The sequence below is a fragment of the Oculina patagonica genome, unplaced genomic scaffold (genome assembly GCF_052425735.1).
Source record: "Oculina patagonica isolate OP01 unplaced genomic scaffold, crgOcupat unplaced505, whole genome shotgun sequence".
In the NCBI taxonomy this organism is placed as follows: domain Eukaryota; kingdom Metazoa; phylum Cnidaria; class Anthozoa; order Scleractinia; family Oculinidae; genus Oculina; species Oculina patagonica.
This window is the reverse complement of record NW_027558368.1, coordinates 1-11,190: the sequence shown is the minus strand read 5'-3', so window position 1 is coordinate 11,190 and position 11,190 is coordinate 1. Positions and strand designations below refer to the sequence as shown.

The 11,190-nt window shown below is 34.5% G+C and overlaps 2 long non-coding RNA genes across 2 annotated transcripts; both read left to right on the top strand.

The window, feature by feature from the left end:
• Nucleotides 1-6,075: 6,075 nt before the first annotated feature.
• LOC144640840 (uncharacterized) lies at nucleotides 6,076-9,038 on the top strand. The gene is made up of 3 exons (XR_013568449.1): nucleotides 6,076-6,341; nucleotides 6,641-6,686; nucleotides 8,145-9,038. It is a non-coding gene; the product is annotated as an uncharacterized LOC144640840 (long non-coding RNA).
• A 29-nt stretch (nucleotides 9,039-9,067) lies between these two features.
• Nucleotides 9,068-10,401, top strand: LOC144640841 (uncharacterized). The gene is made up of 2 exons (XR_013568450.1): nucleotides 9,068-9,487; nucleotides 9,649-10,401. It is a non-coding gene; the product is annotated as an uncharacterized LOC144640841 (long non-coding RNA).
• The last annotated feature ends 789 nt before the right edge of the window (nucleotides 10,402-11,190 follow it).

Sequence of the window (11,190 nt, the reverse complement as noted above, 5' to 3'; positions counted from 1 at the left end):
CATCTCTAGAAATCGCGGACCTCCGAGTCCGCGAATAGTATGTCCTGCGGTACATTGACCGTAGAAGCGAACGCAAGGATTACAAAGAAAATGTATGGAGAATGAAATGTTTTATTAAATATTTCTTGACAAATTAACAAATGTAAAAATGTGCAAGCGGAACACAATAGACTGGTGTATTAAGAACCACATTGTACAAGAATTGAAGTGCAGACTTCGAATTTCATTTGTATTCATGAACGTTTTCTGCGAACAGTTTTTGAGACCAAAATTATAAGGCGTAGAGGAGGAATGTATGGCGAAAACCGAAAACTTAAAGTTTATAAACAGGGATTATCGGCAAACTGAATGTGATCGAAAAAATGTGCAAGCAGATTTGATAAAACTATACATGAATCTAACTCACCAAATGATTTACATCTCCTTCCGATTAGATTTCATTTGTATCTTTGCCGTTAGAAAACCACAAAAAATCGCATACTGTAAACAAACGGCGACAGTCCACGTTGATATCACAAAATCCGCTGTCTTTGAGCTACGATATTTCAGCCGCCTTTGCTCCAATTTTGCCGCAAAAGCCATCGTTTGAAAGATCTTTTGCTCCAGTTTTATTATCAGGCAATATGTTTGACCAGTGGTTTTCCTACTTCACAAAATATATGTCTGTGTAGGCCGCATTTCTGTGTATCATCGTAGATGTATATGAGCCCAAAGTCAGGCTTTCGAATCAGCGGCTATTACCAAGTTTCGTGAGCGCTTAATGTAAGATGCATCAAAATTCGCCGACTTCAATGTCCGCGATTTCTAGCGATGATTTGTCTTACAGTAGATAGATGAGACTTTGAATGCGCATCTCTGATGGACAAATAGTATAGGAACGTATTTAGCTACTGCAAAATTGTTTAAAAAAATACTCTAATAGCGACTAGGGTAAGTCATAGTTTATTAATAGAATTGATCACGAAGCCTGACAGACATCTTTATTATGCTCTTTGCTCACTACATGAAACACAAAATAGGTTTTTGAAGTTTGCCTTCGTTACTGAATTTTCATTCTCTTCGTATCTAGTTTTAATTATGTATCACCGGCATGTTATTTTTGATATCAATTGTAATAAAGACATTTTTTGGTTTTTCCTTTTTTTAAACTAATGAAAGGAAGTGCTATGTGCACGTTCGTTGGTGCACTTCGAAAATCGCGGCGCCTTTGCCGTTTTCCATGACCTGCGCCTAGACTAAATATAAGTTAATGAAGTACTGAGATGTATAAACTATCGCATAAGCCTATAGAATGATACGTAAACAAGTATAAAGGTTTACTATAAAGACCCTACTATAGTTTCTTTTTCAAGTTAAGACCCTTGATTATTCTAAAGACCCTTCTAATTGTCCTGTATTTTGAAATGTTAATATATATTTTTTAGTTCAAACTCAGGAGAAATTTATCTTTTGCGAAAAATACAACTTTTATAGATGAATTTTACATTTTTTGCTCTAATTAATGTATCGAGACAGCTAAACGAATGTGATCTTGTATGTGGTGTTTTGATCAACAGAATGAATGATTGGAACAAATAAAGGTTGTTGTAGCATAGACCTTCTCCGCTTCCTGTATAAAATTATTTAGCGACTGAAATTTGCATCCAGGTTTCGGCGCCGGGCGTTGGATGGAACTGAATCGATCTTTAAACTTAACTTCTAACAACCGAATCATGTTACCTTAGTTTTGCTTCTTTCTGAAAGCTGATATTTTAAGTCGGTGGGTTAACATACGAAGAAAAAGGAAAACCGTTGTTTCTTCAGTACTTGGTCGAAAATTGTATTTCCTTTATTCATAAATGGTAAGTGTGATAAATGTATTGTTTACAGTGTGTATATATTCAATCCAAGAAACTCTTGACTTAACAGACTTAACTCACTTTTAAGCAGTTAAAAACAACCGAATCCTTACTAAATAATTTTATTTATACCAAAAATTGGCTTTTGTTCTGCTATTTTTGAAGGGTTTCTTGGTTTATGCTGTTATTAATAATTTTTTTCCTTTATTGCTTAAGTTTTCCGGTAGGTGCGATAAAATTGTTCTCATGAGGATTTATGTCGAAACAAAATACAAAAATTCCCTATGATCTTACTCTCCAGAACAAAAAAAAAATTCTGCCCTTTTATAAATTGAAGCTAAATTTTGTTGACCGATATCCGTGGATATATTATGCGGAATCAAAATACCTCAAATGAAATAAGTATAATGTCAATGCGAAGTGTGAATACGGCTATTTCAAAGAAATTGCATTCTGTGACAAATTTCAAGCTTCTGATAACAAGTGAGAAAAAAGAAGAAAAAAATTAAACGAAAAAAGAGCAATATTACATTGCAGAGCTCGGGGTTTAGCTTTTAACGTATTTCACACTGTCTTTGACTTACCTATATACGCCTTTCGCTGCCAACCTTTTAGTTGTGAAGGAGATTAACGACTGGAATTGAATCTCTGAAATTTTAAGCTCTTAACTCTGGTTTATCCACTCGTTAAACTCTAAATATCGCATTCTATACCCAGCTGTTCTATTTATTGGCCAGTAAGCTGATATATTATTTCAAGAATACTAAATCTAACTCGGTTTTAATCTAAGCCTGTTTTTTGTTTGAACAAATTAGCTTCCGAGACGGATGCTTGAATTTAGGTTGATCAAACAACTGAAATTAGTATCCTTGACTAAGGCATTTTTACTCTCTTCATTTCCAATAAGGTTGTCAATTTTAAACCATATTTGATTTCCTTTCTGTGAAAATCTTGAGAGATCTCTTAAACACAGCTTTTCAAGTGCTAATTAAGTTAAGTCCGTTCCTTTTGAAATAAGAACGACTTGCTGTAATGAACACTGATTCAAAAATATTGTACAAACAGTATTTTTGAAGCGTAATACTTAATGGTCAGTGTGAGTTTCATTATGCTAAAACCAAGAGGTATAATGGCGCAAAAATTGAGCAGAATAGAAATTTCATTTTAAAATGACCCATTGTAATGCCAGAGCGGTAGTCTTAAGATCTTTTGATCGCAAGTTGTGTATGTGACAGGTCATACATAGATGAATACATTCTCGCTTTCTCTTTACGTATGTTTTGGTTTTCTGTTTTAAAAACTGTGAAACGGTTTAATTAAATTTGTTTTTCAATAAAAAAACAAATTCCTCATGGGACTAATCAGTCACTGAAATGTCATGACTTATGAGTATAAATAACTTATTGTGATCAGTGAGGACTTACATTAGCTAACACTTTCATTCCAAGTAATACTGATTAAAAGTAATACTTATTTAAAACCAATCAAATACAAGTAAAACAAGTGGGCATGAAAGCAATTTGTGTTAAATTCTTTATAACTTACTTTTTGTTTCTATGTTACCAACACGGCATCTTTATTGTCTTTCTTAGAAATTAAAAAATTACACTTTCCAAGCTGTTTTTCTTTTCCAGCTGTTAGTTGTATACTGGAAGTGTATGGAGAAATTAAAAGGTGAAAAATACATGGCATATTTACTAGCCGCATTACAATGTCGAGCGAAAAGAACTGACACGAGACAGCGAATGAACAAGGCCTTTTATTTTTCTCAAGGGCTTTTTATTTTCCACTTACGATCCGCGAAAACCTAAGATGACAGCTGTCAAAAATAGATATAAAAATAATAATAAGTTAAATAATAAATAATACAAATTGGATTGCAAGAGCATAATGATGATAATAATAATAATAATAATAATAATAATAATATTAATAATAATAATAATAATAATAATAATAATAATAATAATAATAATAATAATAATAATAATAATAATAATAATAATAAACATAGCCGATTTAACACCATAAGTGACCTCGCCTTTTTGGCATTAGTGAATCACGTCCACCCATTACGACAACTCACACATCACTGAATAAATACTCGATAGATAATGTATTACAAAACTTCTTAGAGCGGTTTTCACTTGTGTCAAAAGTAAATTGCGTTTGCTTTGGTTTTGCATTACTACTCTTAGTGATTGGCTTAAAAATTTCGCGCCACTTTCTTAGCCAATCAGAACTAAAACCAATCGTGACTCACTCGCGCACGTTTTCCCGCGCTTCATGCCAGCTACATGTATTTGCTTCGAGTTTTGATTGGTTCACTGGATTGTCAGTGTTCTTTGTGATTGGCTAGAGTAATTACTTTGGTTTTGGTTTTACGACACTCAATTGAAAACTGCTAGCGCGCTCTATGCACCGCTGTGAATTGAAGGGGATGGTTTTCAAACAGTTTTGTTTAGGATAGGGTATCAGGGCCGTAACTAGCAAGAAACAAGACGAGGCACTTGCCTCGTCTAAATTTTTACCCAAAATAAAAAAACAAAATATTTTTTGTTGGGAAAATAATCCCCAGTTGAACAAGATTGATTTCTCGCAAAAAGTACCTCAAATATGTACCAAAAATGTCTCTGAAAGAGATTCATAGCTACTAGATTTCAAAATCTTCTGGAGGCATGCCCCCAGAACCCACTAGCAAGATCTTGCTTCGTCTATGACAAAGGTATGGTTACGGCCCTGGGTATAGAATTCACACTGGAAAAACTGAACCCTTTACAGACTTGGTTAAATTTCTGTAAATTTAAATTCTACAGACTTTCTATAAAAGGAAATTTTAAGGTCTTCTTTCACCGTCATAACAGAATGTTTGTAAATTATGGTTTTACATACATTTTGCGTACTTTTTGTATTTTGTAATAAGACAAAATATTTATAAAATGTCTGTGAATTCTTAGTGCTCAGAGTATGAAGCATTGACCATAATTTACGGACTTGACAAAATCTCTTTATTAAGTCTGTAAATCTACGGTTTACAGAGGATTTGAGTGTTTGCAAATTGTAAAATGTATGTAAAAGCGCATAAGCAGGGCTATGTTAAATGTATGTAAACGCGCATAAGCAGGGCTATGTTAAATGTATGTAAACGCGCATAAGCAGGGCTATGTAAAATGTATGTAAAAGCGCATAAGCAGGGCTATGTAAAATGTATGTAAAAGCGCATAAGCAGGGCTATGTAAAATGTATGTAAAAGCGCATAAGCAGGGTTATGTAAAATGTATGTAAAAGTGCATAAGCAGGGCTCTGCAAAATGCATGTTAGGCCCGGTTCATACGTCGCATATCTGCCGTGTCGAATTCAATTAAACGAATTAGATTGGGAAGAAGTTCAACGTCTGAATCGGCTGTCGATATCTGCCGCACGTTCGACTAGTCTTGTCGCATTATCCGACAGAAATGCGACACCGACTCAAACGTCGAACTTGGCAAAAGTGTAGAAGACCAATGCAAGTCAAAACAATTTGCGTACTTACCTTGCAAGCATAGCTTCAACAGAGCGAGAAATATAACCGGATCTGGCTGAATTTGGTTACGGTAAATACCTAATCGTACCTTTTTGGCACGCTTCAGCTGCATATCAGGCTCGTTTGGTCTCGCCATGGGTATTTTGGTCGACTGTGTCTCGTCAAAATACGAACCATGGCTCTGCCAAACTCGCCTGATATGCTACCGAAGCAGGGCTCTGTATAATATCGGGAATATCTGAAAAAGTGCACGTCAGGACTCCGTACTCTGTGAAAGTACACAAGTCGAAATCTGTGTTATTTATTCATTTATTTATTTGTCTGCGTATTTATTTTTCAATTAATTATATGTTTGATAAGCTTTAGTGACACATTGCTTTTAGAAGTGCCAATATATCGAGAGTTCGCTATATCGAAAACCTCGATGTAATGAATATCGGGGTACATTTTACGTTTGGATCTTTGGATTATGTTCGTTAAAACGAGGATTTTGTAATATCGAGGATTGTTATATCGTGGTTCTGTTCCATATATTTTATTGTAACTTTGGCCGGCCAAAAGAATATCATTATAATATATATATCATAATATTTTTTTATTTTTTTATTTATTTATTTATTTATTTATTTATTTATTTATTTATTTATTTATTTATTTATTTATTTATTGTATGCGGAAGAACATCGCGTCCCATTATCTTTCTGTCTGCTTCGGCCGGGAAGAACTGGTTCCGAACCGATCATGCGCAAGATGACTAAATCCCGGCGTCCTCTCTGGCTCTGACTTTTTAGCGGTTGATTTGTAACGGGTCGAAGCAGGGTTGAAGTGTGTCTACAAATCCATTTTTAAGAAGCTTTTTACTCGCTAGAATGATAATTTCGTTCGCCTAAAGACAGCTTATCTTCTCGTGTAGCTCCATGGAGTCTTCTTTCATCGGATCTCCGATCGTTGCGCCTGTTGTAGGCAAGTGTCTTTCCAAGGTAAGGTTTTGCACAATAGTTATACGAGTTTCCATCAGAGGGTTTCCATGAGGCTTTATTAAGCTTAATATTTTCTGGGTAAGCTTAAATATTGAAGATCGGTTTATTTTATTGTTTGTTTCTTTCTGCTCGTACACTTGTCGTACGAATTCGACGATTCATAAACATGTCAGACATGTGTACAGTGTATGCTTGGCATTTTGTTATTATTTTTTTTTTATGCCAATATCTGTTTATCATTATTGTGGAAATTAAAACACCGAACTCCTCAACATGTCTTTTTATTGTATTATTTCCAGATACAGATGTTCAGGGTTGATTGCAACATATAACATCTATGACCATGTAAGTACAAGACTTGGTTTTGTTCCTGACAATGAGTACTATAAATTTCAACATGTAAAGTACATTGTGTGCATTGGTACATTTATTTCAATCTCTCAACTCTACATGTATGTAACCAGAGAGAAAAGCCATCTTATTTTCGTTCTTGACTGTTCTTTGTGATTTTGTCCCGCCCGTATAGATATTCCTCTGCCCCCACTTACTGCCCCTGGGTCTCTGAGGATGGTGATCCCCAAATAAAAATCACTGTATTTATGATCAATTCTAATGCCTTGAGACCTTCCTTTGAACTTTTTTTCGGCCCAAATACCACGGTAGTCAATTAGCAAAAGATCCATACATGTAACTTGGAGGAATTTTATTTAAATGAAAAAAGCTTCATTAATAAAGGGGTATTAACACAAATTCAGGCTAATAAGGTTCTTAATAGGTTCATAATTTCTGAAAAAAAGTTTCAATATTGTTATAGAGATTTAAGTTGTATTCTGCCTATTCCTTGTATAAAATTTGCATACCACATACTGGTAAGTGCTTACAATGTATGCTAAAAAGAAGCACTAATTATTTAGAATATGACATGATTTCATGCATAGTAATGCTTTGTACAAACTTATTTCCCAAAAGTAAACATTTTTAATCATTTTAAAAAAATAGAACCTGTTTCCAAGTTTAAGGCTTAATATGTTCTTATAAAAATGGTCAGGTATCTACAGTGTTATTTGCACATTTTAGCCCAACTGGTTCTTACTCGCAGGTTTTTACTGTACGCTTATAAATGCTAGAATCTCGTTGATTTTGTTGTGACTTTGAATATGTGCTTCTTCTTATTTTGCTTGTGTTTATCTTTATGCTTATGATTCTTCTGTCACCTGATTATTGAATAAGCTGCACTGTACATGTATGCCATTACTTATGCTTATTCTTGCCATATTTTCCATTGGAAACCTGGTATGATTTTATTGCATGTGACATGGTTGTGAAATGCTAACGACAGGTTTATGACACAAATAATTATTGTGTTGTGAAAATCCAACCTACAGCGTACAACTAGCTTCAAGTGTCATAGGCGTGCCGTAAGCTTGTCACATGTGACAAAATCGTACCGTGCAAAGTACAGTGTACCTAAATATTTCAGTCATAATCAGTTTGGTGATGGTCCATCAAACCCTGTAACAGATTTAGATACATGTACATGTACATATGACTGACTGACTGACTGACTGACTGACAATAAGAGTATATCTTTATTGTGCCTTACACTTCAAAATGAAGGTATTGGTTGAGTTACAGTAGAGTTGTATAGCAACTCTACTGTAAGGTAAGGTATGACTGAACTATAACATGCAATGAAATTACAATGCAAACTGTGCCTGACTGATTGACTCAAATTTTGTTGTTATTGTAAAATGTTTTTGCTAGTCAATTTGTAACAAACTGCTCTCCGTTATTCAATTTCAGATCCCACATTCAATTGCTGAATTATCTTATGGAACTGCAAGGGGAGTTGATGGCCTTTCAATCAATGTTAGTCTCCACCCAAGAGAAAAGAACCTTTTAAGGACATGAGCCCTGCTCATAAAAATAAGAAGGGCTCATATGTCCTTATAAATAAAGCCTGGTTTACACTTGCAACGCAAGCGCAAGCACAAGCATGATCACGCAAAAAGGACAAATTTTGATCCTTGTGTTTGTGCTTGCTGTCAAAATGAAATGCGCTTGTGCTTTTGCTTGAGTCGAAGCCATTTTCACGGAGAAATACAGTGTAAGAGCTGTTATCCTTGCACTTGTGTAAACCAGGCTTAACAGTCGGTCATTGGACATTGGCCAATCAAAATTTGTTCATGTCTGACGAAATGCCAAGTGTGGGCGGACCTGATGTCCGAACAATTCATTGCAAATCATTGTCTGACCAAGATAGTGTCTTACTTGGACATATGTCCTTTCCAGAGAGAACAAATTATTTGCAGCCCTACATGAGGGAAGTTGAAAGAATTAGATTAGTTCAAGCTTAAAACAAAATGCATTGTATGATACTGCTAAAAGTAGTTCGTATAGTGTGATCGTCCGGGTGAGAGTAGTTCTGAGAAGAACTGTTGTTGGTGACTGACATTTCGACAACCTGAGCGGAAGTCATCTTCAGAGTCAAGTGAAAAGTTGTTGTCAGTCGATGATGTTATACATGTAAGTCTGGTTCGTTGATGTTAATTGGTCAGTTAAGCCGTGATGTTATTGGCTGTAAGACTCGTGTTAAGTTTGTCAACAGTAATTGGTCAGTTTCGATCCGTCTATTGTCAGTCAAATTAAGTTGTTCTGTTCCGTCTATTGTTAGTCAAATTAAGAACTTAGTAGTTCTGTCAGTGTTTCATTTGTCGGTAGTGTTTACATTGTGAATAAGTCGTTTGTAAGGTGCCGGTAGTTGTTGACATCTGTTAATAGGCGTCTGTTCTAACTTTGTGTACCAGCTTTCCAGAGTCAGTCATTGAAAATAGTTAGTACTGTAGGTTAGGCATTCAGCAGAGTCCCAGTCGATTTGGTGGTTAGTAAGCGACTATTCCCTACATCAAGGGCACTTCTGAAACTATTGCGTAGATCCTACAACCTTCAATATCCGTGTAGCTCACAAACCTACAACTACGCTACAACGTTTACTGACCAACATTAAAGACAGAGACCAAACCCTAACGACAGACAAGGAGTGATTTATAAGATCAAATGCTCCAACTGCCAGGCCTCCTACATCGGAGAGACCGGTAGAAACCTCAACACGAGACTGACTGAACACAAAGGAGCGACAAGAAATGGTGATGTCAACAATCACATTTCTGAACACCATCGACCGACAGAACTACTTAATTTGGCCAACAATAGACGGAACAGAACAACTTAATTTGACTGACAATAGACAGATCGAAACTGACCAATTACTGTTGACCAACTTAACACAAGTCTTACAGTCAATTAGAATAACATCACAGCTAAACTGACCAATCAACATCAACGAACCTGACTTATTACATCATCGACTGACAACAACTTTTCACTTGACTCTGAAGATGACTTCCGCTCAGGTTGTTGAAACGTCAGTCACCAACAACAGTTCTTCTCAGAACTACTCTCACCCGGACGATCACACTATACGAACTACTGATACTCCTGGGTTCAAACCATTTACTGTACTGCTAAAAGTGTTTAAACTAGATCTATCAAGCAGCTTACGTTAAGGTATACATGTATATAAATACATTGATGCTCACATGGAAGTATGAATGTACCGGTACATGTAGCATTATACTCACATTCACATATTTTATCCATTGAAGAAAGCTTATAGGTTTAAAACGTGCTACATGTAATAGATATTTCAAATTGTTATAAAAGCATGTTTGCAACAAGTGGATTTTGATGATTATGTTTATGTATTATTAAGCAGATTAAACTACATGTACATGTATTGACAGTACATCTATATTAGAATGTAGGTTGAGACTGATTAACAATTAAATTACATGATACATTATTTAAATTGTTAATTATTAGAGGGGATATTAATTTGTGTGTTTATGTCATGTCTCTAAAAAGACTATAATTGACTATGTTGGAAAACGAGGGGGTGAAGTGCATGTTTTGTGAAATCATACTTTAATTTTTCTAAGTAATATATTGTAATGATACATACATAGCAGGTTGTTTTGAAATAAAGGTTTTATGGCTTGCAGTTTTCAGACTCCCTTATTTTTATCATGGTCGACTTCCAAATGAAATGCAATGCATGTTGTCATTTCATGTAAGGGTAAATCACATTTGCAGTGTGCTACAGCCATTTAAATATATGTTCATTAATTTTACTAATTTGTAAAGAGATTTTATAAAACTGCAAAATCTCTTTAAAAAAGACATTTTGCAGGCCTTTGAATTGATCTTTGTAGTACAGATATTTTACATGGATTTTATTGTTCTGCTTGAAATCTATGTAAAATAAGTACAGAGATTTTACAGAGATTTTACGTACATTCTTCTTAAATTTGAACATTATTGGCATAATTTACAAAGAAAACACCAACATTATATAGACATTATATAGACATTTTACAGATATTATGCAGAGAATCCGTAAAATTCACAGAGATTTTACTGATGTTACAAAATCTCTGTAAGTGTGCACATTTACAGACTTTGGAATTTACAGTATAAATATATACATTTTATAAACATTTTACATAGTTCAGAAAATCTCTGTAAAACTTTTACAGAGATTTTACAGACATATGATAAAATCTCTGTAAAATAGTTAACAAATTTACAAGAAAAATACCAAGTTTTTACAGATATTATGTCTACAAAATTAGACAAAATTTACATACTTTTTATAAGATTTACAAAATGTCTGTAAGTGTGCACGTTTACAGACATTGAAATTTACAAGTAAAGTACAAAGATTTTATAAAATTTACAAAGATTTTAATAACATTTTGTAAGTCTGTAAATGGTTCAGTTTTTCCAGTGT